This window comes from Cupressus sempervirens, chromosome 7 (assembly GCF_028749045.1).
Source record: "Cupressus sempervirens isolate cs-2001-9-10 chromosome 7, ASM2874904v1, whole genome shotgun sequence".
NCBI lineage: Eukaryota > Viridiplantae > Streptophyta > Pinopsida > Cupressales > Cupressaceae > Cupressus > Cupressus sempervirens.
The window spans coordinates 770,237,203-770,262,593 of NC_143124.1; positions in this window are offsets into that span (position 1 = coordinate 770,237,203).

Genomic DNA, 25,391 nt, shown 5'->3' on the forward strand with positions numbered 1-25,391 from the left:
AATTTACAATAGCAACAACATTTTCAGCTTCAATAGTATATTATGAAGTACAACTTTTTTTCTTGCTAGTCCATGTAACTAGTCTCTTACCTAAGAAAAATGCTTCTCTACTGGTGCTCTTTCTATCTTTAATGTTTCTAGCCCAATCAACATCAATGTAGGCTCTCAATTCAAACTTTTCATTCTTCTTGTAGTATAGACAAAACTCTTCTGTTCCTTTCAAATATCTCATTATTCTCTTAACAACCATTAAATGATTTTCCATGGGATTAGTAGAAAATCTTGAAACTATCCCTATAGATAATGCAATATCAGGTCTACTATATACTACATATTGCAATTTACCAATCATAGACTTGTACAATGTTGGTTCACTTAAGCAGAGCCATCATTCTTTGACAACTTGTGTTTTGTCACCATAGGTGTTTTTACTAGCTTAGAATCCTCCAATACAAATTTTTTCAATATTTCCTTGACATACTTTGACTAAGTGATGTATATACCATATTTCAACTAATATACTTGTGAGCCCACAAAAAAATTGATCTCTCAAACAATAGAAACTTCAAATTCTTGCTTCATTTGACTTGTAAAATCCTTACATAAAGTATCTTGACGTCCAAATATGATATCATCAACAAATATTTGAGATAACAAAATACCTTTTCCTTTCTCTATCTCCATAGATAGATTGTTGTTATCACCAGTCCTTTCAAATCCAATCTTCATAAGATAATTATGATGTATCTCATACCATGCTCTTGGTGCTTGTTTCAAACCATATGTGCAATCTAAATACCATGTTCTTATTGTTATCATCAACAAAACCTTCTAGCTATTCTATATAAACTTCTTCCTCTAATATGCCATTTAGAAATGTAGATTCAACATCCATTTGATAAACTTTGAAATCTTTGTATGCAGCATAAGCAAGTAGAGTTCTCACTTCTTCCAACCAAGCAATAGAGGAAAATGTCTCCCCATAGTTAATTCCTTCTTCTTGTGCATATCTCTTGCAAACTAATCTTGCTTTGTTTCTTGTTATGTCACCATTCTCATCTAGCTTTTTTTTGAATGCCCACTTGGTACCAATAACATTCTTATCCTCTGGTCTAGGAACTAGACTCCATGTTTTGTTCTTCTCTATGTGTTCAATCTCTACTTCCATGGCTTTTTATGAGTCAGCATCTTCTAGTGCATCTTTTACTATTTTGGGTTCCTTCAAGCTCAATAAACATGTTTCACTTTGCAATTTGTTTCTTGTCATTGTTCTTGCATCTTTATCTCCAATGATTTGAGTAGCGAGATGATGTCTTTTGACATACTTAGACAATCTTGGTTTAGTTCTTGTTTCTTCATTTTGTCTTTCAACTTCATAATCACTGTGTATATCTCTATCAAGTAGTTCAACATCTCTTTCATGTATACTAATCTTAGAATAAGAATGTAAATCCTCTTCATTTTGTAACTTGGTATCTGAATGTAGCTTGGTTCTTGAATGCAACTCAACATTCATAGGGTGTGACTTGGAAATTACTATAACTTGCTATTGATTTGAAACTTGATTTGTAGCATCTTCTTTAGTAGGCATTCCTTCATAAAATTATACAAATGATTTGTATTCTTCTAGCTTTTCCATAGGTTCAACCTCATGTATGTCTATATATTCATCAAAGTTCACATTTACACTTTCCACAATTTTGTTAGTGTTAGTATTCAAACACTTATAAGATTTACTTCTTGTGGAATATCCTAGGAATACACCTTCTTAACTTTTTGCATCAAGCTTTCCATTCCCAACATCTTTACGAATGTAACATTTTCTTCCATATACCTTAAAGTATTTTACACTAGGTGAGTATCTATACCATAGTTGAAAAGTTTTTGAATGAGTATCTTTCTTGATTTTCACATGGTTCAAGGTATAGACAGCTATACTTATAGCTTCTCTCTAGTACTTCAAAGCAACATTCTTCTCTATCATGAGTGTTCTAGCATAGTCCATTATAGATCTATTTCTCCTTTTAGCTATTCTATTTTGTGAAGGTGTTCTAGGGGTAGATGTTTTCCTTTTGATTCCTTTGTGATTATAGAATATCTCAAATTCTCTTGATATGAATTCTTCTCCTATGTCAGATCTCAAATGTTTTAGACTTTTACCTATTTCCTTTTCAACTCTTGCCAAGTACCATTTAAACATTTGAAAAGCATTACATTTCTGTTTCAAAAATATAATTGTCATCATCCTAGAGAAATCATCAACAAATAACATTATGTACTTATCTCCCTTGTAGCTTTACACTTCAATTGGTCCACACAAGTTAGTATGAAAAATCTCTAGTATTCCTTTAGAGGTATAAGTTTTACTCTTAAAACTTGATTTTGTCATTTTTCCTAATTGACATTGCTTGCACATTACATTATCGGGCTTCTTCAACTTAGGAAAACCTCTAACTTTCTTCATGTTACTGATACTGACCAAGTTGTCAAAATTAACATGACATAACATTTTGTGCCAAAGCCATACATCATCAAATTTTACAACAAGACAAGTGGCATCCTCTATATCAAGATAGAATAGATTACTTCTAGTTTGATCATTCTTTCCAATCAATTTTCCATTTGTGTCATATATCTTAGCAATTTTGTTTTCAAACTCAACTTTGCATCCCAAATTGTTCAGTTGTGACACACTCAACAAGTTATAGTCTAGTCCTTCAACATAGTAAGCATTGTCACATGAAATTTTATCTATGAGTTTGATAGATCCTTTTCCTTTTATCAAACACGGTGCACTATTACCAAATTTGACACTATTCCCATCATAAAAATTTAGGGTAATGAACTTACTTTTGTCTTTAGTCATATGATTGAAGTATCCACTATCAATGATCTATCTATCATTTTCGTTCACACAAGTCACAAGTGCAATTGCCTCATCATCATCAAATTCATCCTTCATTGCAACACACACCACTTCATCATCACGTTGATCAAAATCATCCCTTATTTTCTCTTCAACAATGTAGCATGACTTCTTGCCTTTATCTTTTTAATCTTTGCTATCATCTTCTCTTCTAATCTTGTACTTGTCAGTACCTTTGTAGTTCTTCTTTTGTGTACATCTTGTAGCAATATGACCAACCTTATTGCAATTGAAACAAATGATGGCTAACTTACCTTTGAACTTACCTTTACCTCTGTGGAATCTTTTTACCAGTAGTGCTTCTAGTTGTTCAACACCTTCCTCATCTATATCACTGTCACTAGACACATATTTTATCTTTCTCTTCTTCTTTTGTTTCACCTCATCAAAATCTTTCAATAACAGCTTAACTTTGAAAGTAGATTCAAGACTCTTAGGTTTGTAATTATCAAAGTTAGATAGTTCAAAAGCAGCGAGTCTACCTACTAGACCTTCAAGGGTTGGATTATTTCCTAGAATATATCTCAGTTCTTGAATTTTAGAAACTCTAATAGTATAAGTAGGTAGTAGTGTTCTCAAGACTTTTCTTAGCACAATATCATCATCTATCTGACCAATAGCTCTTTTTGTTGCACTAACAACTTCTTTTATTCTAACAATATATTGAGCAATATTCTCACCTTCTTCAATTATCATATCATCAACATTACCATTAAAACTCTTAGATTTGGCTCTTTGAACATTTTTTTCTCCTCTATAGATGGTGGCTAGGGCATCCCATATTTTCTTTACACTATCAAGACCTTTGATATCATCAAATTTGGCATAGCTTAGGGTAGAGGTAATCTCCAATATCACCTGATTGTGTTCTTTCTTCTTCTTCATATCTTTAGTAGTTAGGACTCAAGTTGGATCAACATGTTCCACTATAATGGAAGAGTGTGCATGATCTCCAAGTCCTCCAAGGTGTGGCTTCATCAAAAATTTCCATGCAAGAAAGTTATCTCTATTGAGCTTAGGCACTTCTCTTTTAGACATCTCAATCTTTGTGCTTTTAGTACTTTCAAACTAGTTCTCGTATGCATATGGTTCTGATACAAATTATTGGAATACTTTAGAATAATTGAGAGGGGGGTTGAATCAATTATCCAAAGTCTAGATGTATAAATAAAACTTTTCACAACTTAGTGAACCCATAAAACATTCATACTCATGCATGCATCCATAAGATTATACAATCAATAAAACTTGTAGGTTATTGTCAAATCAACTTGCTAAAATGTAAAGCATGAACCATAATATATTCATCAACACACTTCACATAATGATTTACATGGAAACCCAATTTGGGAAAAACCACTAGTAACATGCTACTCCTTTTCACTCTTCTGAAGTGATGCTCTGTGAAAGGCCAACCTTGCTAAAGGTTATAATACACACTGTTAAATGTGATCTAATTAAGGGATTTTAATCACCTTATTATAATTGAGCCTTGTTAGATAAATTTAGGCCATTCACTTGGAACACCACCTAGTTTAAGGATGTACAAATTCCTATTAGGTCAATCTTAATCCAAAGGATTTACACTAGACTAATACAATTGTTAGAGAGTAATAATAGAGCTTTGATTTGATACAACTTACAACTTCTCTTGCATATTATAGATCTCTATTCAATCCTCAATTCTACTTGGCTTTCGTACTTTGTAGCTCTGATAGGTTATTCACCCTTCAAGCATTCATCTCCTTAAGCCTTCTTACTTAGCATCCCATTGCAAACCCTTCTCTTAGGTCACTTGATGAAGCAAAACCATTGACTCCTTGTCTCCCTTTGGTTCTAACACATGACAACTTTGCTTCATGACTAGACGTTCCTATAAGTAGGAAATTAAGATATTTTCCCACTCATTTTCCATCTTCCAAATTTTAGGTTTGGATGGATTAGGTAGGATACAATCTATCTACCCGATATCTCATATCTCTTCTAGAAACTTCACCTAGAATCCATTTAAATTTTCCTAAAAAATGGTTTACCTCAAATTCTATGCCACTAGCTCATCAACCTTATCTTCCACCTGGTTCACAAAATTCATGAAAAAAAAAACTTGTCGGCTTAAATTTAGTGAATCTTCAATCTTTGAAATAATGCAGCAGCTTTGCATTATCAATCTTTTGACACTCAGCACATACTGCATTGGTCAACATCCACTATGAAATTACTCAGCATCAACTAAAGTTTACTGATGCTCAACATCAACTAAACTTTACTCGGCATCAACTATTTTTCTTGGCATACATTAGAATAAAATTTTACTCAGCTCCAACTAATTTTCTACTTGGCTTGTACTAACTTTTCTCGGCACCTACTATCCACTTGGTCAAGCTTGGAAAACAAACTTTGTGTAACTTGCTCTTCTAAACTTTCTAGCCTTTGATGTCTTAACTGATCCTTGAACTTCATTACAAAATCATAACTTAACCTTTCCTCTAGGTGCTATTATTACCTCTTATTGATCAAATCCCCTTCATCAATCAACTAAGTGATAGTACTTGAATCTTATAAGTAATTGTCTTACCAACAAATAGTAGGTTTGACATCAGTGACAAACCAATCATTGGAACACATAGTCTTCTTCAATAATCTCCTTCTTCCAATCATCTTTCTCAACAATGATATTTTCAATTAGATATCAACATCACCTACATAGAAAATACTATCAAATTCACCTACATAAAGAATATTAGATCATGTAGACAATTTAGAAAAAGTTGTCAAGTTTAGAAGCTTGATATATTTGACTACCTGTAAAACAAGAAAATCTTAAGATGAAATAATTGCATTAAAGAATTGCTAATTTAGATTAAATACAATGCTTAAATATATTAATTAATTTAACTATTTAATAATTTTAATAATTCTTTAAAATAATTAAATTAAATCCAAACTCTGATTTAAATCAAATCAAATAATAAATTTAATTAATTGATTTCATTATTAAAACAATTTAAAAAGTCCAATTTAGAATAATTTATATCACATAATTTATTTAAATCAAGAAAAAATTTTAAAATTCATTTTGTAAATATTACAAATACAAATATTAGAAGAAATACAATTTTTTAAAAATAAACTTTAGAAACCAAAATTTTTTTATTGGTAAAATGCCAAGCCTCTATAGATTATATTAAATAATGAAAATTAAAATTTACGTCTCCGTTCAAATGGCCCCTAGTAGGAAAGAATAGAGAAAGAAAATCTATAGTCTTTCCTAGGACCAAATTCCTAATAGAATTACAGAGCTAAAAGGGGCATACCCCAGTTTTAATTACAATCACAAATGTCCCATTTTAAAGAAACATACATTCGAGAACTTTTGGTATTCTCCAAAGGGTTTGGTTTTGACAACTTTATATCTTCTTGCCTCTTTCTTCCCCAAATGCCTGATAAGATTTGGCTTTTGTAACCATCCTATTCCTTTTGGACCTAAGCTACATCTTCAAGAAAACTTCAGTGTTTTGTTAGTCTTATAAAACCTTTAATTGGTTCTAAAAAAAGAATCTATTCCTTTTTAGTTTATATTGATACACACATCAACATTCAATATTTATGTTTGGTATAACTTTGGAATTTATGTGTTTCTTATAATGTTGTTTGACATTCCTTAGAAGCAACTATTCCATTTACTAAGCATTTTTATCAAATTTTTTTAATGAAATTAATATAAGCTACACTAGTTTAGTCATTTGCTTCTTTTGTATGTTGCTAGTTCCAACCTAGAAAAATCTTAAGGGTATTTCAAATGTTAAGTTTGGTTGGTGATGAGATAATTGTGCTAGGTTTCAAGTATGCTTAAGAGTGTGCAATTCTAGTCATGTAATATTAAGGTTGATGTATTATTTATTCCTTCATTAGTCTAGAGGGGTTTGAATTGTCATAAGGGTTATTGAGACAAGTTAAGATAAAATCATAACTAAACTTTATTGTAGTTTTCCAATATACATTCTTACTGGTTTTTTCTTTTTTGTGTTCTTTAATTCCGAATATTATGGATATTTTAATATATTGCAAGTATTTCTCTAAGTCCAAATATATTTCTAGATTATGCCACATCTCAACTCATATAGATTCCTCCCTACTTCGACACAAGTAAATGTCATTTAGTAGTAAATATTTGAAATTAAATTAAAAAATGGCTATCATTGAGAATTCCAAAAAATTAGGTGCTCATAGGCAAAAGTAGATCAAAACTTATCAAACTATTCTTCGAAGAAACAAGTCTTCAATTCAAACAAAGAAGATGAAAATCCATGCATAGATTAAATCAAATTATATAAAAAATTTATTTATATGCCAACATAAACATCCATTTGTGTATTCTTATGATAACAACCCTATTAGCTTGAACTAACCAAGTGCTACTACCTTGAGGTCGAAGAGATGCAAACTAGAGTGAGCTTCAAAACAAGACACAATGGGTTTAACCATGCTAATTCTTATCCTACTCATGGTATACGAGGAAGTAAATCAAAACTACAGAGCATCATCTAGTAATAGGTCTAGGGAAGAAAATGGACACTAATAATCTATTTAAAACCTATAAAGTAAAAAATGGACAAAACTAATATTTATGAAAGATACTTATAATAATTATGTCTTAGATTGATACATTAGAAACTTATCTAAACTATGTACAATATAATGTAGAATGGGAATCAATGAAAGAAAAAACAAAGGGTCACCCATTTTGCTATTTTGGAGCACAATTTAGTGTAGGTCATCCTCTTGTAGATACCTCTCCAATCCCCTCTAGTCAACACATATGTGGGTGTTCATAGGCACTATAATAAACATCAAGTTATGAGTGATTTGGTCAAATCTTTGCATAAATTTCCTTTTGTTCTTGATAGTAAAAGTTGGAAAGACTTGGACTGATTTTTCTTCAATTTCATACTCATTTCCCTTTGGGATGCATAAGCCCACATCTATGTTTTCCATAACAAGGTCAAGCTCCTTAATGATGGATCCCTTAAAGACATCTCTACAAAAGTCCCTAATGGTAATCTTGTCCCTATCTACATGCATAATAGTCACTACAAACATGGTCATAATGACTAAATTATGATTTTGTCACTCCATCAGATCAAAAAGTTTGTGCCCCATAATGGCCCCAATTTCCTTGTGAATCAAGATATTCTTAGTTCTGACCATCTTGCTAATCCTAAGGTCCATTACCTCACCCTAGAAACCTGTATCCCTATTGTCTAAAATCATTCTAATAGTGGTATCCATGGAAAACCTTAGAACCAACCCTATGACTCTAGAGAAAGCTATGGAATGTAGCCTACAATAATCTCTGAATCATACATAGAACCTAGAAAATGCCTCAACATAAGATCATTTATAGCCTTTAAATAGAAGAGTTGAAATCATTAGAAGTTAATTCCCTACCCAAGGCCAAGTGCCATTGATTATTTGAATCTATTACACATTATGTGATGAGAAATTGTGGCCTTAATTTGATACTTCCCCTAATGGGAGAGTGATGTGCTAGTAGCCTTATTATTTTATCATCTTATCTATGGCAAAAAAATTTATTTTCGAGTGATCTACTCGCATGTATGAGGATAATTATGAAATTTAATGTCTATTTTCCTAGAAATGTTCTTTTCTTGTGTTGAAATGATTATGTGGATAGGGAATGGGGATAATAATCAATGAAGCTCTTTCATTATTAATCTATATAATTTATAATGGATGATTATTTTTGTGATGTATACAGTTAGAGTTGATGGCTAATAATTGGTTAAAGGTTATCTTAGATTCATCTCTATTTAATGTATGATTTAAGGTATTTAATAGTATACTTACTAGAATTATTTGATAGTTTGCAAATATTGATGCTAGTTAAACTCTAGGTTTTAGGGTTTACATCAATCTATAATAATGAACTATAGGCACTAGAGTATACTATTAGATTGATTGCGATTTTCATCATCTTTTTCTAAGAATTTTTGACCATCAGCTCATAGGTTTGCTAACTAACCTACTACCTTATTGCTTATACAGAGACCTTATCCAAGCTTATACAGAGACCTTATATTAGAGCTTCAAGTTCTACCAAGTTATTAGATATTATCCCTAGGTATTTGGACCTTTTAATGGCCCAAGATTCTAAGGATTAAATGAAACAACCTATCCTAATGATCCTTAGGTTTCCCCTGGATGCTCCATCAAAATTGAGATTAGCTCATCCTCTTGGAGGAGGTTCTCGTCTATAATTTAGCCTCGCTTGCTTGTTGACTTTAGGGTACATCATTGAGGAGTTGATGAGCTTGTTCCAATTCTTTTTCGTCAATGCATCCCACTCTGAAAAGGTACCTTCTTCTTTGATAGTGTTACTAAGATTTTTATTGAGGACTTTTGTGATACTAGATTCTAGTTTGTTCAGAAGAGATTAGATAGAAATTTCTTCTTCTTTAAGTATTCTTCTAGTATATTCCTTCTATATTTCCCACAAGAGGATGGAGGGAGAAATCTTCTATAAGTTGTTATAAATCTTGGATTGTCCATCCCTTGGCTAGCTCTTGATATGACTCTAGAGGCTATTTTGAAGGGTGCATGACTAGTTAAGTTTTCTCTATAGTCATTGCTAGCAATATTTAGCAAAAATGCACAAGGTAAAGAAGATGTTTGGTTGTTTCGGAATTCTCTTTGCAAAGAAGGCATCTCAAGAAGCCCATCTTAGTAAATCTATCAGCATAAAAATTCTATTTTGGGAAGCAACCCAAAGGAAGATATTAGCTTTGGGTAAGCAAGTTGGATCCCAACATAGGACAAGGGGAATTTCAATCATATCCCACCTATGAGAATTAATGACGAGTTCATATCCTCTCTTAATGCTATATGTCCCATATTTTGAGGCCCCCCATTGAAGCTTATCATGTATGTCTTTATGGTTGGCTTGTCTACTTGAAATTAGTTATCCATAACTATGTTTTTCCTATTCTAAAAGACCTAAAATTTCAGGCCTTTTCCATATCCAAACCTCCAAATTTTTATCCTCAACTTTGTATAAGTAATCTTTTTACATAGACTCCCCAAGTATTAATTAGAGTTTCTTTGATGTTTTGTGGTAGGTTAGAAGAGCTTAGGGAGGGGGGCCCATTCCAAGAATCTTCCCAAAATAAGGCTTCCTCTCCATGCTCTATATCCCAACTTAAGTTCTTATTAATAATTGATCTACATTTCATCATAAAGTTCAAAGTTTTGGAGCCTTTTGGTAGGTTTATAGTTTTGAATAGGGATAATGGGTCATAGTTACAAAGGCATTTTTGGTATAAGATTTGTGCCCATTTATTATCCTTTTCCTTGTACATTATCCACAATAATTTTGCCCCAAATGCTTCATTTTTCCATACAAGATTTTTTATTTCTAAGCCTTCCAATTCTTTGGTTTTGCATATATGATCCCACTTTATTAATTCTTTTTTATTTTTCTCCTCTTTTCCCTTCCAAAAGAAGTCCCTGAGCTTCTTGTCTATTTTATGTTTTACTCCTTTTGGAAAGGGAAGACAAGATAATTCATATGAAGGGATTACAGATAAAACTAATTTTATCTTTGTGACTCTACTTTCCTTGGTCAACCATCCGCTTTTTCAACTTTCCATTTTCTTTTCTATTTTTCCAAGAATAGGATCCTAGGATTTTCCATCCTTGGCCTCTTTTTCTAACTAGATACCTAGATATTTACAAGGGAAGGTTCATTTGATACATCCCATCGAGTAGCAAATAGCCCTTTCCAATTCCAAATTGGTGTTTAGAAAGAAATTAGATTTATCTATATTCACTTTCTAGCCTGAGGCTTCCACATAGGTATCAATAATTACTATGATGTTTCTTGCTTCATTTAAGGTATTATCTCCCGGTAGAATAGTGTCATCCGCAAATTGTTTATGTGTGATGTTGGTTATATTTTTTGTGACAGAAACACCTTAGATTTTATTATAAATCTAGGCCTTTTTAATGGTTCTACCAAATCAATTTTCCATTAAGATGAATAAGAATGAGGATATTGGGTCCCCTTGCCTTATTCCTCTTAATGAGATGAATAATCCTTCAAGTGTACCAGTTATTAGGAGAGATAATTTTAGTATGGAGATGCAATTGAAGATAAGGTTGATCCATTGATCAGAGAAACCAAAAGCTTCTAATATCTTACACAAAATTGCCAATCAACATTATTATAGGCCTTCTATATGTCAAGTTTCATAAGCATACATTCCTCATTTTTGGTTTGGGTTGAGTGTATCAACTCCTAAAAATTTAGAAATCAAATTAATAAACTAATTTTTATTCATTTAAAAAAATTCTAAAATTAACTTTTTAAGACAAAGGTTGCACATGTGACGATGTGTAACTAGGGAGGGCTCGACTAAAACAGATTCAACCGGACCCAATTTTGCTGAATTGGTCTATGTATCATCCTATGTGGTAGTTTCTCCCATGGTTTTTGTAATTTTGAAAAGAAAATACACTTCACATGCCAATTTCAACATCAAAATTAGGGTTTCAAAAAATATATAAAATACCATTGGATAAAGCTTAGATTCAAAAAATTTCACATATAATTTATTTTGAATGGTAACTCTATATGGTTTACAATAATTACAAATTATTGCAAGTAGGTATTTCAATGTCGAAGATGGTGCACATTCAGGAAAAAAAAGATAAAAATAGTAAATGATACCAAAAAAAATTAAAATTATCAACTGTTCTAGAGGAGAGAGTCCTCTTCGATAATATGTAACTTTTAAATTGATTAACATGGATTTTCTAGGGAAAAGATGGTGGAAACCAAACATAGCTAAATTCTAAAAAGCTAAACTTGGAATAGCTATAGCAAGCCAAATATACAATATTTTCTAATATTTCCTTTTTATTGTTCTAGGTACATATGTCATCTATAACATACTTTAAAATTAAATGAAAAAATATTATTTGCATTTATTTTTGTGGTGGGGACTATAACCCCTGATTTGCTACATTTTTTAGACAATTAAAAAAGGCCATTAAATTAATTTTAAAATAATATTCTTTTCTTTTTTTTAAATACTAGACACAAACTTCATCTATTTATACACATTTAATTAGTTTAGACCATCTTAAAATTCAAAACAAAAATATCACTTTTACATCATCGAAGTTTAACACATTGTTGTTGTTAGCCTTTTCCTTTGTAAAAGGGTGACATGTTTGTACTTTTACCCATATAAAAATAAATATAGATGAAGAAGATACTCTTTATCATTATGTTAATGATGATACTAACAATGATAGTTTGACCTATAACTCAAGGGTTGAGGTTTTATGGGTTTTGGGACTAATAAAAAGTATTTTAACTTTCTCACTTACCTTAACAAGTCTTCACAAATTTGGACTTCAGAATCATTATAAAAGGATGGTTCCCCCCCCATTGTCACATCCACAATCTAAAATTAATCTCAATACATAATTACCAAATGTCTCAATCATCTCACAAACATTCAAGTGCACTCAAGATTTTTTGGCGACTTCTAGAAAGCAAGGATTTGAATCAATTATTTGAAGGATATCATCCATTCAAGATCTCCAAGTCCTTTTCCATCCATTCCAAGATCTATTTCATGTGTGAATATTTCCTATCATCCTACAACTCTATTTTTTAGGAAAGAAAGTATAAATATTTTGTAGATAGAGAGAATCCATATCTATCCAGGAGGGTTTGATAAGAAAGGTATTACTTACATTTATTTATTTTTACATACTTTAATTATTCTATTTCAAGGTTAATTCCTATACAAGATATTGACCAAGGAAATCCCCTTTCCCTCAATAATTTCCCCTTCTTAGTTTTGGATTTAAAACCATAGATTTGAAGATACAATATCAATCAAAGTCCCAATATCTTCTTATTTAGCCTACATGGGTATGGTTAGAATCTATTTAGACATATACTAGGAGAGACCAAACCTATTTCTACATGTTCAAACATAACAAATATTTTGACAACCAGTGGATATAACCTTTCAATCTCTAGATCCTAGCCTACTTCCAGTTCTGACATAGTTTGATAGAGTTTCTAGAGATCTAAATTTTCTTCCTCTACTAATCATCAATGCGAATACTTTTTCACCCATTTTCTCTCATAGAAATTACTTTGATATGCTAGATATGTATCTTTTTTTTCATTGCATGAGTGCTTAATTTACTTTACACTTCTATCTCTACTTTCCTATATTTCTATAGATAGATGGAAAGGACTCTAGAATCAAGCAGTTCCTTATACTGGATCATACATTAGCAATCTACATCTACTTTGGTTTGTGCTGATTAGATTTAGTCTCAAAAATGGCTTATATTCTAGGGCCCCTTCCAACATATTTTGGTGAAGTAGATGTCTATCATTGATAACCATTTCCTCCTATATTGATATAATATTATTTATTATAGTATTATTAATGGGTTTATTCACAAAAGTAAATATGCAAATCTTATTAGGTTGAGATATAATGCCTCTCTCATTTACTTCCTTCATAACATACTAATGGATATGGTTTGAAAATTACATTGGGTCAATATCATTGTGGAGATTGATGAGATTTCTTTTAATTTCTTATTTTTCCTTTGGATGCTACTTTATTATCTTGTATGATTGGTTAATCTCACCTTATACTTGGATAGAGATATACTTGCATTATATGATCCAATTGTACCCATAAGATTATTTTTGCATTTGAGGTAATTTTATTTATGGTGTTGCATTATAGAATTTATTATGTTCTTAATCCTAGTTTTGAGAAAAATGGTGGTGCATTTCAAGTTTCTTACCTAATTGAAATGCCAAACATTATGAGTTATCTAGACTTACTTTCTCTTGGATATCTAGATCCAAGATTAATTCTTTTAATATCCTCCCTAGCTATTCTTGTGTTATTATTCTATATTAACATATGAGATGCATTTGATTATCATATATTTTACACTTCCAATATCACTATTGACGTAATGATGGTATCTAGTTTACTTCATATCTAAGGATATTTTATGGTGTTTATCTTATTGTAATTATCATGTTGTTGTTATTGATTCTTAGTGATATGCAGTCTTATCATGATGATGGATATATTTTTTGGATGTCTCATTGATAGATAATTAAATTTAATAAATTAATTATTTAGTACTTGAATTAAATAAGATTTTAACTTATGTCAATCCTTAAATATGGAATGATCAGTGTTGTAACACTCTAATACATACAAATGATTATACCCCTATAGAATCATCTTCCATTAGGTACACTTTTACTATTATATGCATGCTCTTGAGCCATATATATTGTGTGCATATATTTATCCTCAAAAAAGACATAACATATGGTTACATTAGACATTCATGATTTTAGCCATTATCATTTATGGACAAAAAAGTGAATCCTAATTGATATATTAACCATTATCATTATGTGGATAAAATTTGGACTCCGTTCACATTATTGTGATTACAACAATAATTAGCTATATACTATGGTTTTTTGTAGTTGTCCTAGTTAACTAGGAATTAAAAATTGGTTTTTAATCCTTCATGTTATTTTATTATTTTCTCACAAGTGCACCAAAGTTTTTTTTTTGTGGAATCAAGTTAGATTGTTCTAGTTGGAAATTGGAATTAATTTACTTTTTTTTTACATAAATGAATTATTAAACCTTTTTGTATTTTGACTAAAAGTATGATATGCTAAAGAAATAGACTTAATTTTACCACTGATTCATTTCTTAAGACCAATTTCTCTAAAATCATCTTTCGAGCATTTTGGTGATTTTCTTGTTGGGTTAGGTCTTGGAAAACATGGATAGAAGATTATGAATTTGTGCCACAACTAGTCCCATTAGTGTGAAAGAACCTTTGATTTTTATAGAGTGTTTATTTCTTCTCTTCATTTCAATTTTTTCACTATGTGGTTAGGTAAGCTTCCTAAAAATTGTACTTTTTATTTTAATTTAAATAAATTTTTGATAGTTTTTGAACGAGAATCAATATTCCCTTGTGGGTTTTTATAAATTAAATTTGAATTTGAATGGAATATGTCATGTTATTGTGTTCAAATTTTATGAATCTCTAGAAGTCATATTTTATCATTTCCTTTCCATTTTGGGCATATTTTAAGCCAAAGGATATCTTTAGAACTTTCATTTTTGAGTTATGAATTTTGAATCATTTTTATGGCTTCAATTTTTTTTTGGGGGCCATGAACCTATGTATGATTGTAGTTAGGATTTTATGAAAGTTACAATTTGTTCATTTTGAAGATCAATTCTTTTGTGGAAAAATGACTTTAGTGTATAGGATTTTAATCATAAGAGGAGTTGTGATAGTTTGTTCCATTATTTGGCCAATATGCAAGTATGTGTCAAGGTTTAACATCTCAATTTTTATTTTTTTTGGCCCACCCTTTTCTTTTATGAGCTTGCAACCTTGATTTTATTATATGGTTAACATGTTGAGTATGTGAGAACCAATGGGTTCTCTTAGAATCATGTCATTCCACTTTTGATTATTTGACATTTTTTGCTCTACCTCATTTTGCATGATCACCAAAGTTAGTTGTCACAAATCATGAAATTTTGTAAATGATTGACTTGGTATTATCCCATTATTTTGATAGAATCTTACAATTGGAATGAATGCAGACACTCTAATAAATAAATACTATGATTTGAATCGATCCTTTTATTACATATTTGATGATTTTTACATAGTTATTGTTGGGATTTAGGGCTTGTGTTCTATTGGGGCCTTGTGATCCATCCTTGTGTTTTATCAATATGTTTGATCTATTCCATGGGAAAATATTCTCTTATAAAAGTGACCAATTGAGAGAATTAAAATATTTCTCTCATGTGTGATGCTTTGCTTTAGCCATGAGTTTTTTCGGGGTTGATTTACCCTCCTATTTTTCTTTGGTTAAATTGCAGATTTTTTTGATGCTTAATTATTTGATATCGAATTATAATAACAATTGAGATGTACCTTTACTAGGATCTTTGAGAGACTCGTGCTCTTGGTTTTAGACCAATAGAGATTCATTTGATTCATTTTGGGTTTAACCTTCAGATTTTTTACTTACATTGTAACTATGGTTTATTGTATCATTTTTGAAACAATATTTTTTATGTTCTTTTGTAGTGAAGTGGACATTCACTCCATGGAAAATTGGGACATATATGGGTCACCACGATAAATTTTGAAAATTCATAAGTTAAAATAAAATCTATAAATCAAATGAAACTAATTAACAAGAATTAATATGGCTACTTATCCATGTGAGGATTTTGATCAAAGATAAATTTTAAAAAGAAATCATCTAGGGATTGTGATCAAAGATATAATAATTAGATAGTTGTTGGTATACAGATTTATCTTTTAATAAAAAGAAATAATTAAGAACTTCTATGCCCAAATTTTCAAGACAAATACAATTTTCCAATAGTTGTGGAATCTTAACTTCTTTAATTCCTCTCTGAATTTTGGTAAGGTTCAACTCCCTTACTAGATATTCAAGCAAAACTTACTTGTAAATGAGAATTACTTTTAACTAAAAAGTAGTAAGGTTTCTCATCTATTCTTGGATAGAGGGATAATCAAATAAATAATAATTAAATAAACAAGAAAGAATAAAATAGAGAGGATGCACAATTTCTCTATCAATCACTTCTCAAAAAGGTATACAAAATAGAAAACTTATTTAACATATATGCCATGTATCATCCAAGATCAAAAAGAGATTTCAACAATTCAGAATTGATTCAATACTAAATCAACAATGAACAATCCAAAGCATATAATCTTTGAATAATAAAATATTTCCCATTTCAAAAAGAACAATCATGTTTAAATACAATGCTAGAAAACTTAAAATCATTTGCATAGCTATTAAAACTTAGATTAAAGTTCACAGTATGATATCCATCAAAAGCTAACAACCCCCAAACATTACTGAGTTTCTAGTTTAAATAAAAAAAATCCAAGAATCTCCATCAAAACCTAATTCTTAGACAGTTTAAAAATAGTTAAGAAAACCAAGTCTTTAATAGGTACATAGGCCCTTGAAGTAACTGATTTAAAACTTAAAAATAGAAAGAACATCAAGAAAAAATTTTCTAGAGAGAATCATCATCATGTTTCTTTATTGGCTCTTCTTATTCCTCATCATAATCTTGAGTAGGAGGTCTTTGCCCCAATTTCTAGGCTCCATATACATTGCTGAATTCTTCCATGGCATTTTTTGTTTAGGCTTTTTATGGTCTACAAGCAATTCTTCCATGTGTCCCTATCCTGTTTCATTTTGGTGACACTATCCAAGTATTTTAGAAGCTGTTGGTTATAGATGCTAATCATAGTTTCAACTTTAGCAAGCTTGGTGAGGTCTTCCACAGTCAAGTCAGCTCCATTTTTTATCGCATATAGTGATTCCTCATATTGCTTAACTAGTGTTTCTTTATTTGAACCTCCTTCTTTGAAAGGCACCAAAGAGACTGAACTAACAATCTACAGGTATTTATTCACACCATCTTGAATTTTTTTAAATTCTTTCTCAAAAGATTGAACAAAGGAAATAGCAGAACCATAATTAGAGAACCACCAAGCCATGTTCTTCTACAATATATAAATTATCCCTGCATCAACCATCTATAATAGGTTTTCCTCTAGGAATTTATAAGACCCTACTCCTCCACATCTACTAGTTGTGTAACCATAGTGGATAATCTTTTAGATTATTCTTTCCATACTATCATTTGAATATGAGCCTCACCTATTACTACTTCGACAAGATTAAATACCTTATATAGGTCTCATACACACCTAGCAAGCAAGTTTATCACACAATCAATCCAAATATTAAATGATAGAAATAATGGCTTTCCCCTGCTTCAAATCATCCATAAGTTGTTGATTTTCAGGTACACTAGGATCAAAAGTGAGCCAATATGAACCATTAGTCGCAACACTTTTCCCTTTTAAGGATCTAATGTATTATGCCATCGTGTGGATTTTTGCCTTCAGTCTCTTTTTCTGAACTCCATCCTTCTATGATTGTAGGATAATTTTTTGTGTGGATGATTCTACCCAATGGTCCTTTTTTTCTCTATTAATCATCTCTAGATTGGTACAAGTAATCTCAAAGTTACCCAAATCTAAAGTACCAGTGTCATCTTTCAGGTTATAAGTCATCACCTCAGCAATTTTGTTACCTATGTCTTGGTCAAATAGTATCTTGGCTAAACTTTTAGTCATTTTATATTTTGGGTCTTTGGTGGTGTATTTACTCATGATGTCATCAACGAGGAAGCACACAGGGACCAAACTCCTTTTCCTATTAACTTAGGCCACTAGCCAATTAGGGATGGAATTTGAAGCCTTTCAAAGGTCCTTGTCTTTAATCAAAGTGTTCAAGTTCTCCATCCTCTATGGAGAAGTTCTTAATGTTATCTAAACCTGCTAAAGGTTATCAATTAGGATGCCACTAAAATCTTTGTCAATCTCACTATTAACATAAATGGCTTCACTTGACCCAACAAGCATTTCCATATTGCTTATTCTCTTAGAAGGGCCTTTTTCAATAGAGGAGGATTACTACTTTGCACTTTCTTTATTCTTGTGGACCTCCTATTACTTGAATAGTAGAGATTATCATGACTACGAAAGAAAGTTCCCTTCTTCAGACTCCTACTATCAACACTCAACCGACTAATGAAGAATATGTCTTCAAAGAAGGGAAATTTCACTCTTATATAAATTGTAGCAAAATTAGGGCATTAATCATGGGAAGGACATAATTAATTAAACACTTCGTAGGAAAAGGAGGATCTGACAAGATGGCAATTGACAATAAATGTGAAGCAAGTAATGTAAATGATATGTTGCCTCCATATGTGCCAAAATTCTCTTTCACCCTTTAAAAATAATTCTCGGCATGACATTAGATAATTACTTTACTTCAATTTATTAACCATCTATAATTGATAACATCACACACGCTTTGTGTCAAACCAGAAAAGGCATCTATTTGTAGCACATTTTCTAAGAATTGAACTCTGTGGTGCAAAAAGATAGGGCCTATCAACCATATTACATGAGGACAGAAAAATAGTTTAAAATGATGAACCAATTAAACCTTTTGAACTTAGTTCAAATGGTACAATGGGTACAAGAGGTTCAAGATAGATCAAAGAAAAATAAATCACTAACAATTTCCTTAACCAAATTCTTTATAAAGGAAATCTAGGGGTTGAACCTGGTCAACAATTAGCATAGGGAGAAGAATGAATTGAAAGGATGAGGTTTGTGAGTGATTGATGAAAATATTATCATGCCTCAAATTACATTTGACTCTTGATAGAACTGATGGTTCAACATAAACATTTGAAAACAAGAGTGAACCAAAAATAAAGAATAAAAATCTAAAAAATCATGAACTAATAATAGCTAAGGTGTTAATTGAAGATATAATATTTAGAAATGCATAGATGTTGATTGAATACATATAGTGAGTCTATATATCTAAAAATGTTAATTTAGGGGTTGATAAGCCTATATGAATTTTTTTTTTTACGGTGATTGATTAGAAAGTTACTTTACACCCACCATGTATGATGGGATTTGGGTTAGCTCATCAAGACTTTATCTAGGTTCACTTGTCAAGTTTTCTAAGGGTTTACTTATTAACTGACAAAGATAAACCACCTTAAGGGCTATAAGCTATCCAATATAGAGTAAATTAGATAAGAATGTAATTTTCTCTTCATTGGATAATAAGATTGAACAATCTATTTTGTAGACATAGGCAAAAATTGGGTGAACTACATTAAAACTTTGTGTCCTCTACTATATTAATGTGTGATGTATTCCTTTTTATTATTGGTTATATTTCTATGTAGAAGTTAGATTTATGTCTTCTAACCATAACACTTGTGGTATCAAAGAAATTTACTTTTTGCATTACCCTCTTCAAGAAGTTGTCATGATTGATTGGGAGTAATAGTAGGCAAGGGTAGGTTGAAGGCTTAGAATTCTAATGCTATGAAGTTTTAATTATTGAAAGTATTGCTAGAGGACTATCATTATCAGAAGGATGTATATTGATCATGTTAGAAGTGATTTGGTGCCCCTTTATATATTTTTAATATATTTTAGCATCTTCTTATATCTTCTATAAATATAATGGTTTTATTAGGAGTTAACAACTTGATCATTTCATGTAATGAAAATGCTAGTAGTTACAAGAGGTATTAGAGATTAGTCATACATTCAAATCTTCTCAAGTTTTAGTAATCAACATTAGGAGAGGATTTTTTGGTAGTGAGCCAACATCCCTTTCTATATTTGTGACATGATTTAACAACCTTTTGTGTCTACTATAGTAGTGATTATATTAGGCATTAATGGATTGATATTTTGGTGCAATGACAACCCTAACAGTTAAAAAATCATTGGGACACAAAAATATAATTAAGGCCTAATTATGTCAATTGAAGAATGAGATATTTTGGATAGAGAGAAACTTGGATGCATTCATTTATGCCTAACACAATTAATGGCATTTAATATTACAAAATATATTACAATAGAAGAGTTGATGGAACCCATAGCAAAGTTTTGTGACAATCCTTTCACTTTAAATAAAGTATTTCTAATGAAGCATTTATTTAATATGAAGATGGTAGAAAGTGGGTCATTTTTTTATTATTTAAACGATTTTAATATAGTTATCAATCAATTATTTTCTACAAATGTTAATTTTGATGAAAAAAAGGACTTTTTTGATTCTATGTTCCTAGCCTTGAAGATAGAATGGATTAATAATAGATGTGGGTAATTATATTTATTGCTTAAATACCCTAAAATTTGATAATATTTTTGGTGTTATTTTAAATGACAAAATCTATCAGAAAAGTTTGGGTGATTCTACATTAGGAAATGTCTTGAGCACACAAAGTAGGGGACAGTTAGCATAGAAAGGAAATAATTTTTGAAGTTACATAATGTTGCAAGGAAAACCAAAGCATGGAAGATCTCAATCTAGAGGACAAAGAGATTGTTGGTATTGTGGGGAAAAAGCTCATAAGAAGAAATGTTCTAGTCTCAGAAGAACAAAAAATGAGACAAAGAATAAGGAAATAAGGAAAGAAGTGTGGGAAGTAATAAATTTGAATAGGATGATTTTGTGATGCCCCTCTTACTTGAAAATATGATTGAAGTACTAAGGGATGTAATTAGAAAACTAGGTTTATTTGATGGTATTTTTTCATTTAAATGATTAGTTTTAAATGTTTTAGTTTGATCAAGTATGTGTATATTTTGTAAGATGCCTTAAATGAATGGATGTTTACAATGAGAGTGTGTTGGATACTACACTTTCTGATTAGGATCTTGAATATTACTTGGAAAATATCACCTATGATATGTGATGATCTCCTACCTACATGATGATGTTATTTTAAAATCTATCCTAATGGTAGTATCTATTGTGTTTACATCTAGATGAGTATACTTCTTAGATAAGGAATCTTGTGATTTCATGAGATGAATATTAGCTAGATCATACCCTTAAGTTTTTTTGAAAACATATTTTAATCAGTTAATGTATATACTTATCTTCCTACTAATAATGACTAGCTCCTTTTATTAAGTTCATTTACTTCATTATGATTATTATTTGAATTACTCCTTCTAACCCATCATTTTTTTGTATATACTCTACTTGGCATGTTTGCAAGATGAGAGGAGGTAATTGTTGTCACTCTTATAGCAAATCTGCATGATTTCACACTCCTCATATCTTGTCTAATAAAATTTGTACATATACATATGTGGTTTCATTATTTTCATTCAGTGACATAGGGACATAGAGGTACAAGGCATCAAATCCTCCTAGCTACATAGGCTTGAGTGTGCCTTAAAGTCATAAAAAAATGTTGATGAAGAGATAGATCCAAAGTTTGCATAGAGAAAAGTCTATTGGCCTTATATTTTTAGTGGATGGTTTTGATGTTAGAATTATTTAGAATAACTAAGAGGGGAGTGAATAAGTTATCCTCAAGTCTATATTAACCAATTCAACTTTTACTAACTTCAAACATCTTAATCCAATATCATTAAAAAAGTCATCCATATAGCATATTATTTGTAACTTAACATTCTTAGCTCTTTTTTCTATATATGTGTGGTGATTAAGACTAAATAAACAACTATAAGTTAAGATGCATAAAGTAATATTCACACAAGTAAATAATACTTTGACACTAGGATTTGACATGGAAACCCAATTTGGGAAATAACAGCAAGTAATATGCTACCACTTTGTCACTCTTCTGAGGTGAGTTCGGATAAGATCCAACCATGTTAAAGGTTACGAATACACAATAAAATGTGACCCTTTAAAGTATTTAATCACCTTTTTTTGAATGGCCTAGTTAAAGGACTTTAGATCATTCCATTAGAATGTCACCTTGATTAAAGGATTTACAAAATGACTCTTAGGTCAACCTTGATTAAAGGATTTTTACTATCACAAAGATTAGAAAGTAACAACAAGTTTGATCTATAAAACACAACTTATTTTATGAATTCAAATATACATTCACTCATCTATTGGTACATTAACTAGCCTCCATTATCATCTTCATCATTGATCTACATGGGACCTCCTCAGGCAATCACACTTAATTAATCTCATCACTTCACCTCTACTACTCTATTCTTCTCAGGTTCTCCTTAAGATCACCAAGCACTAATGAACCAATCTTAAAAACCATTTCTCATGCCTCCTTAAATAGGTAATTATGATCTTTTTCCACATAAATATCATCATAGATCTTAGGTTTGGGTCAAATTCATTGAATCCTTCCATTATTATGTTCTCCTTCTCCCTTCTTGATACTTCTAAAAACTTCTAATCAAATGCTTTCCTTAGATTTCATAACAAACTCTCATCATGAATTAAATATGCAAGCTCATTAATCCTTACCATCCATGCATTTTGATAATCTAAAAAATTCAATTGTGGCAGCCACAATTTTGATTCTTTCTCAAATTTTAGCTTTTGTTGTCACTCAACAATTACTCAATTCTTCTAGTCGGTCATCATTGTGTAGCTTGGCATACACTGCTCTATCTCTCTTAACTTCTACTTTCTTTCTCATCTATTACTACACTCAGTCACTATTACAACTTCCTTAGCTTCTACTTTAGTTCTTTAATCTTTTTTTTTAGCTCCTTCATTGACTGACCAATACTGATACTCATTCAAGATTAGAGTTATATTCAACTTCATGTCATTTTTCTCATACATCATCTCACTTGTCTGCTTTACTTCATGTAATAATTAAACAACACATTATCTTGTAAATGACTAACTTATCAAGTTCCCATTGTAATTCCATGATACTATTTAATTTATCATCACTCAAGCTCACCTTGCTAACTCCTCTTTTCAAATCCTCTTCATCAATCAAATGATATGGCACTCTACACTATTAGTAAATTTATCTCTAGTAGATTTGATGATATCTCACCATTAGTTTTGACATCAATAATAACATAATAATTATTTCAATTGTATTTTCCAAAAATATCCCTCTTTGGTATTAATGGAAATGCCTCTAGTTACCATGCAATCCAAAATATTTATCATATCTTCTTCTAAGTGTGTACTATTAGCTCCCTCTATGTTTGTTATATCTTTCTTGGTTTCATTATGATTCTCATTTACACAATCTCTAGATGCTCCCTTGTTGGAATTCTTTAGAATAACTAAGAGGGGGGGTGAATTATTTATCCAAGGTCCAAATGTATTGATAAAACTTTTTAGTACTTAACAAATACATGTGCATGCATTGATCATCCAATATCTCAAACCAATATTACCATCTTGGGTCAAATGAAATTTGCAAAAATGTAAGCATGAAATACCACATAATCATTCACACAATTTGACACAAGAATTTTATGTGGAAACCTAATTTGGGAAAAACTACCAATAACATGCTACCAATTTTTACTCTTCTAAAGTGAGATCTATGAGGAGCTAACCTTGTTAAAGGTTACAATGCACACTGTTAAATATGACCTTGTTTAAAGGATTTCAATCACCCTGTCAGGAGTGAGCCTTATTAGAGAACTTTATAACATTACATTAGAATGTCACCCTGTTAAAGGATTTACTCATGATTGTTAGGTCAAGCTTAATCCAAAGGATTTATCCAAATTGATACATTTGTTAGAAAGTAGTAGTATGACTTGAACTGATTACAAAACAACTCACTTGTAGATTAAAAATCTCTTATTCAGTCCTCTATTCTTCTTAGCATTCAATCTCCTTTGTCTTCGACAACTTTTTCACCCTTCAAGACTTCACCTCCTTTAGCCTTCTTGCTTAGTATGCCAACTTTAGGTTCATCCCTGTAGCCACCAAATAAAGCAACACCACAAGACTCATTGTCTCTCTCTAGTTCACACTATGATACTTTTCTTCTATCCTGTTATCTCCTTATATAGAGAATTCAAATTTTTTTTGCTTCACCACAATCATCCATCTTAGGGTTAGGTCAAATTCATCAAATCTACCCTCTTTTATAATTTTTTCCCTCTAGAAACTTCCCCTACAATCCTCTTCAAATTTGTCTCAAAATGGTTTATTTTTATTTTTTGCCACCAACTCATCATACTTATCTTTGGCATGCTTCACACAATTCAAGAAATCAACTATGTTGGCTGAGATTTGTCAAATCTTTTATCAAACTCATTTTACTATCACTAGGCAATAACATTTTTTTTGTTCATCAATAATTGTCTTCTGATGCTTTGGCCAACACTAGGTTGCTTGGCATACACTAAGTTTAATTGGTGCTCGACACACACTAAACTTCCTTCACTCGGTTCATACTAGATTTCTCTTTGCTCGACACATACTAAATCTTCTTGGTTGCAACTAACTTTATGTTTGGCCTGCAGTGAATTGCTTGGCTTTCATTATTTTCTCTATTAGGCTTGGTAGATACTTTTCTTTTCTTTTCCTTCTTCTTGTCTTTTCTCCAGTATCCTTTCATTATAGCCTTAAGTAGATAAACAATACACTATACCATCAAAGTCTTACTTGGTTTTAGCACTTCTTTTATACACTATATAACTGAACCTTACTCTATGTACTCATGTTATCCCTTCTTTTCAAATCCTCTTCATAAATCAATCAAATGATAGCATTTAGACCAAATTAGCAATTTTCTTAACTGCAAGTAGCAAGTTTCACACTAGTATTAAAATAATGATTTTTACATGATAGGGTACATCAATCTCCTCATTTCTATACTTCAATAATATTCTTCAATTTAACATCCCTTAGTCATTAATTTTAGTAATATCACTCTTTCCT